Here is a 15,754-nt window from a genome sequence, read left to right as displayed (position 1 = left end):
GGCCATTGTGAGAAGGTGTGAATGTGCAACATGATGGCCCAATTTTGGTGCAAACTCCTCCTCCCTTCGCTGTGATCATATCAAGGACATATCTTTTCTGGATGGTTATCAATCGTATGGCTCTCAGCTCTTCTTTAATGGTGTTGAATCCCTTTATGGCAGCATTGATTGTCTGCAGAAGCTCCCATCTGGTGATTTGCAACCATTTGGCCTTCGCTACTGTCTCAATTCCAGGGATGAATATAGCTGTCATTATCATAGCGGTCTTGCCGAACAACTTGTGCTTTTCAGGAATAGTTTCATATGCTGTTATTGATTTAGCTGGGCAATCATTTTCTCTTTTCATCCGTATGAGTTCAAGTGATCTTCTCCTACTCAAATGGTCATTCACTTTTGGAAATTCACAATTTTTAGATCGCTCTGAGGAATCACTAATGCTGGAACACGGATGAGCACTGGTGAATACACTCAGCTGCAATCCTTGGGTAACTTCAAATAGGCTCTACATCCACAAGTCCAATATTGATCCATAAGGACGGATGTCCCCTCTCCCATTCTGGGAATGTCAGTTGTGGTTTTGCATTCTTTGTTATATCCCACATAGTTCTTTCCATGTCTTCGGAAGCATAGTGTCGCATTTACCAATGGGATTGCAACTACTGAGCCTGATCCGTCTTTCACCTATGTCAGGAGCTTAGAGTGCTTAGGTCATGACTTTAAGCATCCATCATTCACTTTCTGTACTTCTTGTACGTAATCTGCTTTCAGCAGATGAGCTGCACAGGACATCATCCCTTCTCTCCATCACTTCTTGGTATGCACTTGTCCATAGATCAATAGTTGAGTTTGTTCCCAACATAAATGTGATCCTGCTATTTCCATTATATCAGGACATTTAATGTTCTTAATGTCTTCAATGATTACATTCTCTCCTGCAGCAGGATACACAAGGATGTTGTCTGTCCATCCAGGCTCCTTCTACATTCGTATGGTCTTGATATAGTCATCCTGGTATGGTAACGACAATTTTGATCTCCATCGCAAGGTCGCCCAACTTCATTGGAACTGTCCTTGAGTAGTACATGCTGCAAGATGGCTCAGGCATTTCACATTGTGTCCTAAAACCTCCTTGAAAAAGAAAGTCCTTACTGTATTCATGGCATAGGGGATGAGAGAGTAGCCATAGCAACTCTCATCAGATGCTCTTTCCCCCACCTTTTTCATGTGTTGATACCACATGTTATTTCCCAGGGTGGCTGAATTATCTAAAAAGGAATTTATACCTTCATTATCTGCATCTCTATTATGTCTCCTATCATACTCAGAGTGATCAAGGAAATTGTCATATTTCATACTCGTAGTGCGGAGAATCATAGGAACTTTTTCTTTGATAGGACCACTAAGATGATAGAGACTGTAATAATAAGTAACAAAAAGACAACGAGAACAATCATGCAAATATATATTATGCATAGAAATCTGGGTAAACATTTCTCGTGCCATCCCACTGCTCCTGAACACTCTCTCTATAATCATGCTGCCTTCTTCATTAATCATTTCTAATACAATCATTGAGTTTTCTTTACATTTGCAACTGTACAATTTGTTCAATTAAAGCAATGATGAGTCTTCTTGTTGCGATACCATTTTTAGGATCCTGTAAAAAAGTGTGAATATTAATGTCTCTTCGAACAAGACCCGGGTAAGATTGAAGTATAAACACAAAAACAACAATCACAAGCCGATGAACTTCACTATCAGCAGGTATCATGTATGTTTATTACTTAAATCAGATATTCTCCACAAAATGAATCTGGATATTGGTCTCTTTTCCAATTCCTGATCAAGACCTGATGTTTAGGCATGATTCTGATGCAGTATTCACTAAGTTAATATATTTCTAAAGGTTCCTTTCAAACTTCGGAATTTCTCTGCAAGTCCTTGCACTCCCTGCTAAAATATATAAGGAGTGTCTATTAAAATCCAGTCTAAATAAAGTACGTGTTTAATAACACGTTGCTTTATTGTCCTTCTTCTTAGTCATTGATCGGGACTGCACACGCAAATATTCACCTTCTTGTCTTGCTTCTGGATCAGCAACGGTGAGAGTGAGGGTCTCACCTTTATAAATCTTCAAGTCGTTCAGATGCAACCAAGCGTGGGTTCCCGAAATCTTAACAGCTGAATGGGAAACTTCTTCAACAAGGAGAGGGTCATTAAAGCGAGGCTCACATCGGGTGAAGTTTTTTATCAGGATCAGGTCCCCAACATATAACTTAGTTGGTCTTAATAGTTCACTCGGATTGTTTGTTGAATTATCTTCTTCTGTGTTCCTAGACCTCCCTCCCTGATGCTTGATTTGATCAGAAATGAAAGAAATACTGGTAGTCATCCATGTCAAATAATCATGCATCTCATCACCTAGAGTGTTGGCTACACTGTGGGCATCACTTCTGGTCCTAGATGGAGGTGTAAGGGGTATTCTCATTCAACGATCTGTTACATGCTCGTCTGGGGTTAAGGGGTGGTCTGAACCTGGCTGATTCTGAAGGGCATATAAGGCCAGGGGTAGGCAATACAGCCATCCCTTTTTCAAAATAAATGTTATCTTGGCAATCCCTTCTTTGAGGAGGTTGTTGAGTCTCTCACATATCCAGTTAGCTTGCAGGTGATACACAGAAGAGAACTTGTGTTTTATACTTAATAAAAGCCCTATTTGTTTGAATAGCTCATTGACAAAATGTGGCCCATTATCGGATCTTAGTACATCGCACACCCCACCTAGGGAAAACTTTACGTGCGAAAAACTTTGCTGCGCAAGTGGCATCAGGGTGTGCACATGGACCCGATTTGTTCCACCTAGAGAAGGGGCACACCACCACGAATAGATACCTATATCCATTACATGTCTGCAACATATTGACATATCGATATACAAATGCTGAAATGAACCATTCAGTCGAGGTATTACTCCTCAAATCGTTCTCAGTGTATGCCCAGCAGTGCATTTTTGACACACGATGCACTTCACCATAAACAGTGCAACGTGCTCCAAAAATTAGGAATGTACCAGTCTTCTGCAATATTGCAATACTGCAACAACATGCGCTGGGTAATGCAGCTGTTCTAGAGCATTTTTTAATAAAGATTCTAGCATCAAGGGCTTTCCAGTGCTTTTCTGTCGCCCTAAAGCTTCCGTGGGGGATAAAGAACACCCCCTTTGCTTCAATACTTCTTGCTCTTCCTCTGGTGCACTTCCCTGAATCTCTATTAATTGGGTTATTGACAGCGTATTAAACCACTCCTGTAGTAACATAGGTTTAGTCAGAGTGCTTTAACATTGAATATCCTCAGTATCAAAACTCAAAATTTCTGGAGAATATGCAACCATTTTTGCTTCTATGTCTGCGGCTCTGTTCCCGCAAGAGATAAAGTCTGTTTAGTATGTGCTCCGCATTGAACGACCGCTATGGCCACTTGGAGTTGTAGTGCCTTAATGAGCCTATCCAATAAGGATGGATGCTGCACTGGAGAGCCGTCTGCGCGGAGGTAGCCCCTCATTTTCCAACATGACAATCCTGCTTGTACGCTTGACGTCACATAGGTGGAGTCACTGTACACCGTCACTTCCTGCCCTTCATGTTTCTCAAGTGCGACAATAAGTGCCACTGATGCAGCTTGGTCTGAAAAATGAGACGGTAGTCTTGCACTCGTGACCACCTCGAATTCTTCATTTAATCTGTGTCTTACTACTGTGGCGCCTGAATGCCTTTACCCACTAGTCTGATCAATTTTCAAAGAGCCATCAATAAAGAGAATCTCCACTCTCCTTCACACGTGATATCGTATCATAAAATTCAACATAATTGGACCAGTCATGCACATGATCAACTTCTTCTGCTGGCTCAGATATGAACGTGGCTGGGTTCACTATTTTACATCTTATTATCATAATCGTTGGGTTGGAAATCATTACCTCATAAAATGAAGCTCTTTGGGATGTCAATGTGCCCTTGGGTTTCTCCAAAATGGCAAACAGAGCATGCTCCACATAAAGGGTCATAGAGCAGCCCATGACAATACTTGTGGACCTCTCAATTGCAAACATGGCAGCTGTCGAAGTTTGTTCATAGGGAAGTGTCCTCTCATAACTGGGTCTAGAATCCCACTGTAATATGCCAAGGTTTTATACCCCAATGTGGTTCTTTGTGTAAGTACTGCTGCTGTCATGACTGTCCCATTTGTGTGCGAAAACAAATGAAATTCCTCGCCATAATTGGGAATCACCAAAACAGGGGCTGTACAAATCGCTTTTGTCAACTCCTCAAATCCTTCCTCCATTTCTGCGGTCCATTCTATTTTTGTTTTACCAACTTGTGCTTTCTTTAATGCTTGCAGAAGTGGATTTGTGTATGTGCTATAATCAAATACCCAGGCTCTAATATAATTGCATATAGCCAGAAACCTCTGCAATTGACTTGGTGTTTACATTATTGCCTCAGCCCTTTCAGGTGTTACTTCTTTCCTTCATGTGAAATTAACTGACCTATGTACAACACCTCCTCCTGACAATACTGTAATATCTCCTTGTCCACCTTATATACTTTTTCTGCTAAAATAGTCACCAATTGGACAGAATCTTGCCTACCCTCATCCTGTTTTACTGCAAATCAACAGGTCATCTACGTACTGTATCACTGCACTTTTAATGATTGATATTACCTAGATCCATTTGTAGGACTCTGTTAAAGATCGATGGGGACTCACAGTACCCTTTAGGCAAACAAGTGTGTTTTAGTCTCTTTTGGTGAAATGTAAAAGTCAAGTCTTGTGAATCCTTGGGCAACAGGACCAAGGGAAACACCTTTTTCAAATCGATCACCGTGAAGTACTGAGCTTCTACTGGGCTACTGCACAATATTGTCGCTGGATTAGGAACTAAAGGAAACTCAGCATCTAAAATCTGGTTAAGAGGTCTCAAATCCTGGATAAATCTCCACGACCCTCCTTTACATTTTTTAATTGGATACACTCTGATATGGCACCAGAATCCCCTGATTCATCAGTGCTAAAATAGTCTGAAATATACCTTCATCAGCTTCTCAAGACATGGGGTACTGTTTTGCTCGGGGTAAAATTGCTCCTGGCTTAAGCTTTATTTTAACCTCCCCTATCCCCTTCAATAAACCTATGTCATAGGGGCATGTGGTCCATAAGGCCCTTTGCACCTTTTCAAGATCCTCCTGAAAAAATGCTGGTCATTGCCACATTATCGCCATCCTCTGTAGGACTTCCCTTTTTCTATCTTAGCCAATATGTAATGCTCATGAAGAACACCACTTCGTCATCGCTTTGGTCTTCCCTGAACATATCATCATCGGTTATGTCTGTCAGTCTGTACCCTTCCTCAAGAGCTACCACTGTTCTCCATGGTCTACCCTCATAGTCTGTTCCTTCAAGCATTGCCATCTGTTTTTGTACTATAGCTGCTTCCAACTGTATAGGAATAGTCTGTCCAGCTTCCTCATCCATAGGTATTTGTGGTCTAAATAAAAACTCATCAGGTATCCTCACAATATTTTCTACCAGACCAGGCAACCATGTCAGCAAAATGCTTACCCCGTATAAAAAAATCTATGGATCTACTGCAACGCCTTTCAGAGCCACTTGGCCTGTAAATGCCAGTACGAACTCTCACATGTTAAAATAGTGTATTCCTGGAGTGAAGCACACTATTCATTGATCAGTAAATGAAATTGTCATGTTAAGTTTTGTCATTAAATCCTTTCCTAAAATGTTAACTGGTGTCTGTCGTGAATATAACAAAGGGACAGCCATGTCACATGGATATTTTCCCTCTCATATACACAAACAATTTGCCCCTGTGTCAACAAGAAAAGAAAAAGATTTGCCTCCTATCGTCACATCGACCCTTGTTTCCTCTTTGGGGTCTGGTGTCACATATAGTAGTGAACACATCAAGTGACCCTGTGTGCTGTCCTATTGTGGGTACAATCTCATCCCAATATCTGTGAAAGGATTTTTTCCTACCACAGTGACACCTCCTATTCTAGGTGTTAGTACTGTCTGTCCTGTATTCCCATACTGCTGTGTCTGTAGAGGGGTCTGTTGCGACTGCCCCTGGGGTGGATTCATTTGCACTTGCACCTGCTGTGGCACCTGCTGTACTTTGTGCCTCATAAGATATGTGATCCTGGGCAAAACCCTCTCTGGTCTGTGTGATATATGGTCGAGGATAAGCTGCCCCCACTGGAAAATTGGCCGTTTTGTACATTCCCTCAGCTCTCGCAATATGTCCTGTCATCCCACAATTCCAACATACTGGGGGAGCCCTTGCGGTAAACCCTCCTTGGTTATATCCTCCCTGAGCACTCTGGTTCTCATTCTGTGCATTTGAAACCCACCTTGGTTATACTGAAATCTGCCTCCTCTTCCCCTGTAACCCATACATCTAACTCTTGACGTAAACCCATACCCACCTTGGTCCATCGGGCACAGATTATTCGTCTGCGATGTACCTATTGCTTACTGCATTCCCAATCCTTTTCCGCTTGTCAATACCACCCCTTCTATGGCAAATTTTGACAATGTTTTCTGAACTACCTTGGCTTCCTCAATTTTTCTATTTTTACTCTTCTTGTTTTTCGCTTCCATACTCACTTGTTTTTTCATATGCCTCTATATTGGTTCAGGTACCCCTTGACATATAATATAGTAAAATAATGCCACTGTCTTTTCCCACGGCTCGCAAGTTTCAAGCTGCCATTTCTCCTGAATATCCAGATTGTAAGCAATAGAGTCTTCATCCTCTTTTATTTTACGAGTCATAATTGCACCCATATACGATGTGTCAGGATATTGTACCCTGAAAGCCCTCCAAACGTCTGCACAACAATTAATGAATGGTGCTCCATCATGCGCTGTGTTTTGTGCAGTCACACTTGAATATTCCGCTCTCCTCCATATGTCATCAGCGCTCTCTCAAAGAATGGTTGCTAGAAGACCCTTTATGTCCCCTGTTGCCAGCATATTTCCTCCTGTCATTTTCTCTAATAGGTATATCCATTTCCCAGCCCCTGAAGTCAAACTAGGGAGCTTGAATTTCAAGTAATCCTTGTCTATCTGTGGCCATGGAATGTATTGCTGTCTTGCTCCCCCTTCTCTAACCAGTGGAACTGTGTGAACTCCATCCCATAGTCGGATCCCACTATTAGCCTATCCATGGAAGGAATAATCATCCCTGTCTGTTTCCTTGTCGGTAATGACCTTAACCTGCTTACATATGGTGGAGACTCTCCCTTCTCACTATGTGATCGTCCTCCTGGATGCTCAGGATATGCTATGGGATCTGGTGTTCTTTCTTTAATTTGTTCCCAATCCGACTATCTCACTTCCATATCCATTTGCTGGCTTCCTTCAGGGGTGCATGCTCTCCCTCCTTCTGCCCCAAGACCGGACTCTCTTTCCTCATCTGATATTGAAAAACCCCAGCTGGTGTGACTATCCTCCCCTTCTTGGTCTAAATCTAATCTACTTACAGTACTGCTTGGGCAGTGTCTTGCATAGGTGCATGAGAGGAGTATCCCTCATAATGACAAGTCTCAATTGACTGTCAATACTTACCAGATCATTAAATAAACCTTTTATTTTAACCAAAATCACCAATTTTAACATTTAAAAAAAAAAACAAATATGAGCAAGCACCATCAATCTCTGCTCAATCCTCTTATATGAATGACCTATCTATTCTTTTAATGGGCGGCAATCGTTTTTGCTACACTTTATCTTTAATCACTGTTATTTATCAACTCTTCACAATTCTTTTGCTCTTCGATATTTTACTCGACAAACAACATTTAGACTAGTCACACATTACACTTAATAAAACACTGTGATCACCTCTTCTCTCGTCTTTACTTTTTACCCTGTACAGGGTTTGAGCATCACCTTACACGGTCCAGACCTGTGTGTTTTTCTCTATTTCTACTCCCATTGGAGTTTGAAATGTCTCCTTCTAATTCCCTTGAATTAGGACTCCTAGGCAGTCTCTCTTATCTCTACAATTATTTCCTGTTACTCAAAATGATCACAATCCCGTCCCTTTATTTGCCACTCCCTCGGCTACCTACCATTTGTTAATCGACTCAACGCCTTAGGTATCGACTCCTCCTTCAATCCAACCACTTCGCCTTCCGTCCGCAGCGTGCCCGGGGAAACCGAGCAGTGATTTCTTCAAAGGAGGACCTGCCCACTGTCTTGGTACTTCTTGCAAGTTTATTTCTATACAGCCACTCTCCACAGGAAACTCTGTGATCTTCCAGCTAATGGCGGAAGATGCCTGATTGTCCGAAACTCTGGAGCTGAATTAGTTTGGATCGGTAAACCATCCACACAGCTACCACGTGAGCTTAGGACCCTTTACAAATGTGCATGTAATGGATGGAATCACACAGAATAACTCGAAGTCCAAATAACCGAACCAACTCAGGAATATGGTAAAGTAATGTTTTATTAACAATGATCTAAAACAGGGAGTTTGCAGCGAACATCAACGGACGGACTCTCAGTTCCTCTCAGTGATCTTTACACAAACAATAGCTTTTATATAAAAAATATGTCAGAGGTGACATCATAGTACGTGGCAATAACAAAAAAAACTATCAGGGATCGGTATTGGCTAAGGGGAACATCTAAGTATGCATTTCTATAGGAGCTAGGATTGTGATTGGCTATCCACTATCAGGTGCACAACATATGCCTACCTCTAAAACATGCCATCTTCATAAACATTAGATACATTCTCATTGGTCTTCAAACTATACGTTTTTCAATATATGGACTGATATAATTGGTTGGTATGCGTGAACCATGTCTGGAACATTTGGTTAATTTAGTAGCAGGTAAGCCCAGACCCAGGTGCAAGGAGATAGGGCATGACTCTACCTTCCCACCCAATTAGCCCATCATCTCTCATCACCCATGCCTTCTGCCATGAAGATTGTCTTTCTACTTGGCCTTGCAAAAGTATCCTTGTCTTTGAGAATGCACAGGAGTGAGGGCACTCACTATGGCGTTGAGGACTCCAATTTCAAACTCTATTTTCATCCTTGGCCCACGTGACAGGAGACCACGATTTGGTCAATTTTTGCAGGTTATAAAAGCTCTAAATGAATTAAACTTGGCACTCTTGGTGTTCTTTTTTTGCACCTTAAGGCAGGATTCATCCTCTGCATGTTTGCTCCTTTCCAGAATAGATAGCTGACCTTGGCTGCTTCAGTCTTGACTCCAGGCCAGACAACCTCGCCATGCAGCTCCATGATTCTGCTTATTCTTGCTGCAACACAGTTTTCCCTTCCCGCTTCAAGGGTCGTGGTTTACTAAATTCATGATACCGATGTCCAGCTTCTATAGAATGGCGGCCTCACCTGCATTGTATTCACTACGTGTAGCCAGTTTTATTATCACTTAGTCTACCTTGGGCCTCATTAGGAGTTTGGAGGTAACCATGGCGCTACTAGCGCCATGGCTGCCTCCAAATCCTTACCGACTCTGCCCTGGTGAAGGGAGCTATTACCGCCCCATTCCAAGATTGGCAGGGCGGTAATTTCCCATTCACCAGGGCCCTTCCCCATTCCCATTTGAGCCCTCATAGGGCTGGTAAAACCAGGCGTTAAGGGAGGACCCACAAAGGGAACTCGTAATGGGGCGGTAAGGGATTACCGGTACCGGTGCCCTTACCGGTACCAGTAATCCCTTACCGCCCACCTCGTAATGAGGCCCCTTGCGTTTTAGCATCTGTGCAATTATTGAATGGTTGATTTTCTGCTGCACTTCGTGCATGTGTAATCTTCTTCTTTGTAGTTAAAAGCTCACTTGAGGGATTCCGAGATGGCGGCCGGTGGAGGAGGACGTATGTGACTGCCTCTCCCCACCGGGCCGCAATTTTAGCTTGATTATAAAGCTTGTGTCAATACATCATGCCCTGACATGCAAGAAATAAGAGTGGTGTTGTAGAATTGGCAATTGTACATAAGGAAGGAGTACAATGTGGACATACGGAGACAGCGGAGACACAGCATGTGGGGAATCCGAAGGAAGGAGAGGCGGTGAGTGATAGGCGTTAAACTTCAAGTGGGCACGCCCCATACAACGACGACGATCGCTGCATACTAAACTCCCACACCAGAGCACGCACTCGGCTGCAATCAGCTAACACGATACGCAGGTGAGTCTCCAGATCCGAAGGCGCTGAACAGGGACAAAAATAGTGATTCACGCATTGGACGGACAGGAATCCCCGACAGGGTCCGCACAGAGAAACAAAGACAGAGGACACCGAACCGCATATCAAGAGTGCGGCTTGTAAAGAAAGTAAAGTTATTCTACACCCTGAGTCTTTGTCAGGACTTTATTTCAATGAATTTAGAATGGATCTATATTTGGCAGCCATCCCTCCGGACCTATATATATATAGATATATAAGGGGCGTGAGGTTGACCTACACTCAAGAGGGCAAGGGGACCTTTCTAAGACCAATTTAGGGAAGGTGCCACCCTCCACAATAATAATAACAATAATAATCTATATACTCGCACACGCGGAACCAGAGGAAGCACACCCTTCACTGTATAAGACAGACTAGGGACTAAGGGGAAATGAAGCACCAATAAATGCAATAATAAAGGAGCAAAACGGCCCACAAGAGACCATGTGGGGGGCTCAGCAGAGGGAATCTCTGGAGCAATCAACCATCTTTATTGTGAGCCAGGAGAACCACTAGTATAAGGAAAGGCAAAGATACCCAACGATTACCAGATATTAGGGGTAACCACCTAGGAAACCCAAACCCTTACAGGAGGAAATATTTGTAAATAGGGTGAATCCAGCTGCAACTGCCAGGGCCCACAACAAGAGCGAACCCTGAAACGAAAGGTCAGTGAGACGCACGAAAGAGACCAACTACAAAGACAACCCCCTCATCGGGGCAAGAAAGCAACAAGGGGGGACACAAATTCATAACGTGACCACTTTACTAAAGCACACATGTCCAAGACAAGGGTGAAAATGGCACAGACAACTCCAGTAAACCCCTCGGCTAGACAAGCATCAAACTCAGCATCAAACAACTGTGGAGTAGTGACTCTTCCACACAATCACGGAGTGGGGCACAGGGTCAAAGACTACAACCTCCGGAACTACAACCTGTCAATTCGATAGCGTCTACCAAAGAAGATATGCAAACATGGTTCAAAGAGTTTCAAGAACAGTTTAGGTCCTCGTTCCACAACCAATTTGAGTCGCTAAAAGAGGAATGAAAACTGCTGTGCAGGAAATGAGGGAGGACATTGCAAAATTGGAGGAAAGGACAGACACGCTATAAAAAGTGGTACAAAATGTGTTGGAGGAAGCAGCACATAGTGGAGAAACCCAGGAGCATTGGTATGCCTCACACACAATTTAGAAATCCAATGCGAGGATCTAGAAAACCGCTCTCACAGATCTAATATCAGGATTACAAATATGGTGGAATCCATGGAGGATAAAGATTTTAAAGGAGCAGTCCAACAAGTCTTTACAGACATTTTGGCGAATAATGGGGAAGAAGAGGTCCAAGTGGACCGAGTACATCGAGGGGGTCCACGGAGAACAGGAGAGCCAGGAACATGCCCAAGTGATGTTTTAGTAGCCCTATCGTCAAATCCTCTGAAAGACGGCCAAGCAGATCCCGATGAATGGAGTGGAAATACAACTTTATCAGGACGTTGCCCAATCCACATTTCAGAAGAGGAGGGAAATGGGCCCTGTGGTGAAATATCTAGCGTCAAAACAAACCAGATATAAATGGATATTCCCGTTTCATCTATCATTCGCATGGGAAGGAAAACAACACAGAATCACGACATATGAAGAATGTTTGCAGATTTCGAACATACAAAACAAGGGCAATGACACGACAGAGAATCAACAAAGAACTGACTGGAGGAGCAGAAGACCATGGGAATGGACAACTATCCAGCAGAAACAGAAAAATAATAGTTATAAAAAGTGACAGACTGTGATTGACATGGGCGCATGAGACTGCGACAAGGTGGAATTGTAGCAGAGTCTTCTACATCACAAGTCTCGGAGAGCGGGCCAGATGGTAACACAATCTTAGAAACATGGGGAGGGCCCAGGGGGGAAGGAAATGGGGGAAACCACTTTTAATCCTTAGTGGGGTATAGGAACTTCTGCAATATTATCTCTGGGAATGTTGAGGGCCAGGCACGATGGATATCTCGTCCGAGTGGCCATAAGATCCTGGGCCCTCCTCAGGGAAAGGCAAGGGTGATGGAGGGTTACACCGAGTTTGGGGTTGTCGGTGAATGGAGGGAGAGGTAGAGGGTTTGGGGATGGGATGAAACCAGAAGGGAACCGGAGGTATGTGGACCCGGAAGAACGTTGAAGCACAGGAGAGAATTTCGTCAAATGGATGGGATAAGAATTCTTACATTTAATGTATGGGGATTGAACACCCCAGTAAAAATAAAGAAGCTGAAAAACTTCCTTCAAAGGGAGAAATTTGATATACTTATGCTACAGGAGACCCATGTCAATAAAAAGGATAAGGAGAAATTGCGAATTAAAGGGTTCACCCAGCTATATCAGGCAAATGCGGGAACAAAGAGGGCAGGGGTACTGATAGCATTGCACCAAAGGTTGAAAATACAAGTACACGACACATTGGCAGACAAAGAGGGGAGGTTTTTATATGTGAACATAACCATGGAAGATAACCCGCTAACACTAGCGTCAATATATGCCCCAAATACGGGTCAAGATGGGTTCATGAGAGATATCCCGTAAAAACTAGAAAATGTCACTAGTGGAGACTGATAATGGCGGGTGACCTTAACATGGCATGACAACCCAAGGAAAATCGGAGCAGCAATGCTACACAGGGAATAAGAGCTGCCTCTAAATCGTTACGACAGAAAATAGAACCACTAACTCTTCATGATGTGTGGAGAGAGCTAAAGGGCCAAGAGCACAGCTTTACCCATTATTCCCATGTACATCAAAAAATGTCCAGAATAGACTACATGTGGGCGTCAACGGGTCTCATGAGGAAAGTTAGCGTGCTAGAAGTAGGACCAATTTCTTTATTAGACCATGCCCCACTCTGGATGGATATATTCCTAAGGAATAAAAGAACAAGGCTCCGGCAGTAGAAACTCCCCTTAGAACTCTTACAAGACCCAAAACAACTGGGTCCACTTAGATAAAAGATGGAAGAGTATTTTAGATTAAATGATACGGTCGGGGTATCCCAAGAAACACTCTGGGATGTCTTTATTTACCTAACCCTAAGGTATCTATAATATTAAATGATATGCTATACACTCCATCCTATTATTACACATAAAATTCATTAAAAGGTCACTGTTCCCTGTAAGCTTACTCTCTATGTTGTTTAACAAAATGTATCTAAAGCTTGAAATAATTTGTACATTAATAAGCCAGTCTTCCACACATGTTTTTTTTTCCTGGTTTTCCAAACTCTTAGTATTTGTCTGGTTGCAATCAATAGAACTTTGTTAATCCAACACAATGTTGTGTAATCAATATATCGTCCACATTTCAGTGATTTCAAAATCACTGCTGATGTTGTTTTCGGGAATGCGATATTCCATATCATGTCAATCCTATCCAACACATCATTCCAGAAACCCATCACTCTAGTGCAACTGCATAGCATATGTAAAAGAATGCCCTTCTCTGTAATTTCAGCACTGGACAGCTGCATCTAACGCTGCAAATTTATAACAAAAAAAAAGAATTGAAATGCTACTTTTAACTTGTAAAAGTGCATTTCAAATGAAACCAGTCCATGACTATTGTCGATGGATTGGTTTCGAAAGAAATGCACTTTGCATGTTAAAAATAGACTGTCACAGCTTTGTTTTTCAAAACTTTGTTTTCGAAACTTTTGTTTGTAGAAACTTTTTTTTCAACATTATCACTATGAACCTGAACGAACACTCCCAGTGTTAATGCAGGAATTAGAGGTGTACCGAGAAATCGCAGGATTCAAAATTAATACGCAGAAATCGGAAATCCTGGTACTTGCGGGTGATCAGATGACTATAAATAAAATAACCACAAACGTGTTTAAAAAGGGATCAGATATCTGGGCATAACCCTTACAAAAAAGGTAGAACAATTATATGACGCAAATTACCCTTGAATACTTTCAAGAATAAAAACAGATCTCGAGAGGTGGAATCCCCTTACGGTATCATGGTGGGGTAGGATGACATCTATACAAATGAATATTCTACCAAAAGTATTATATCACTTTCAGGCATTACCGATCAGAATTCCAAAGGCATTCTTCAAGTCCCTTAATAAGCTCACTCTTACTACATATGGAAAAAAAGCCTCCCTAGAGTAGCAAGGAGAATGTTAACAGCTCCAAAAAATAAAGGAGGCTTGGCCCTCCCACATATCCATAGATATTATGAGGCAGCACAGCTCTGAGTTATGAGAGAGTGGAACGCTGAACAGACACATAATATCTGGGTTAGGCAGGATAGAGCGATAGCAGGAACACCCCTTTCGGAACTGTTATGGAAAAACAAGCAACATAGACACCCGAATCTTATGATTAGCGAAGTAATGGGAGCCGGGGTAGGCAGGTGGGACGAAGCAACAAAAAGAGGGGTATTTACAGTAGAGCCGGCCCCATTTAGCCTGATGTTTGGGAACCCAGATTTTCGGCCATGGATTAAAAAGGGTGCATATAAGAAATGGAAAGAAGCTGGGTGTGTGAAGATATGTGATATGCTTCAGGACCACACAATTAGATCCTTCGAGGAATGCATTATTGCTGTGGGTCTGACTGGGAAAGATAGGTTTAAATATGAGAAATTGAAACACTCGCAGAAATACCCCAAACATTAAACGAGCAGTGACAAGATCATTAGCACCATTCGAAACACACATTATGACCCACACAGGTGCAAAGAAACTTGTTTCAGATATGTATACATGTATTAACGCTCCAACCGAAGAAATATGAAAAAATGGGAATAAACTATATGAACTATATGAAAAAATGGGAGTAAACACTCTGGGAGACAATCTTTAGGAAACAATGAGAACATCTGTGGGGATCATTCCCGAAGCTAACCTGAGCCATACAAGTGAGAGAAGCGTGGAGGTATATAGCTGCTCCTCTACACATTCTCAAAGGTCAACTGAATGTGAACACATTCAGATGACCTTGTGGTGCATTCGTGCAAAAAAGGTGGCGTTTCTGTGCATTTCAATGTGCATCCTCAATTCTTAGACGGGATGTGCTTGGAAATACATCATTACAACTGTGGCAGCCACGGAATGTATAGTGCCGGTAAGGGACCGGCAGCGTTCATTCCTGGCCACCACATTACGAGTTCTGCAGCAGGTCCCGCTCTAGACGCCTGGCCAGACCAGACGTTCAGAATGGGACCCGCTAGCAGTAGAGGATGCTAACAACAGGCCCGTCATTAACAGGCCCGTTGTTAGCATCCTCCCCATTCCCATTGAGGTCTATGGGGGCTCAAATGGGAATGGGGACGTAGCCGGTCCCGCGAAAGAGAATTACCTCGCCCTCAAAGGTCAGAATGGCCCGGTAAATCCCCTTTTGCGGGAACCAGACCCGAGTTTGGGGGTAGTCATGCCACTAAAAACGGCATGGCTACCACCAAACTCA

The sequence above is a fragment of the Ambystoma mexicanum genome, chromosome 1p, assembly GCF_040938575.1.
Source record: "Ambystoma mexicanum isolate Mex_15411 chromosome 1p, UKY_AmexF1_1, whole genome shotgun sequence".
NCBI classification, from domain to species: domain Eukaryota; kingdom Metazoa; phylum Chordata; class Amphibia; order Caudata; family Ambystomatidae; genus Ambystoma; species Ambystoma mexicanum.
This window is presented reverse-complemented; position numbering follows the sequence as displayed.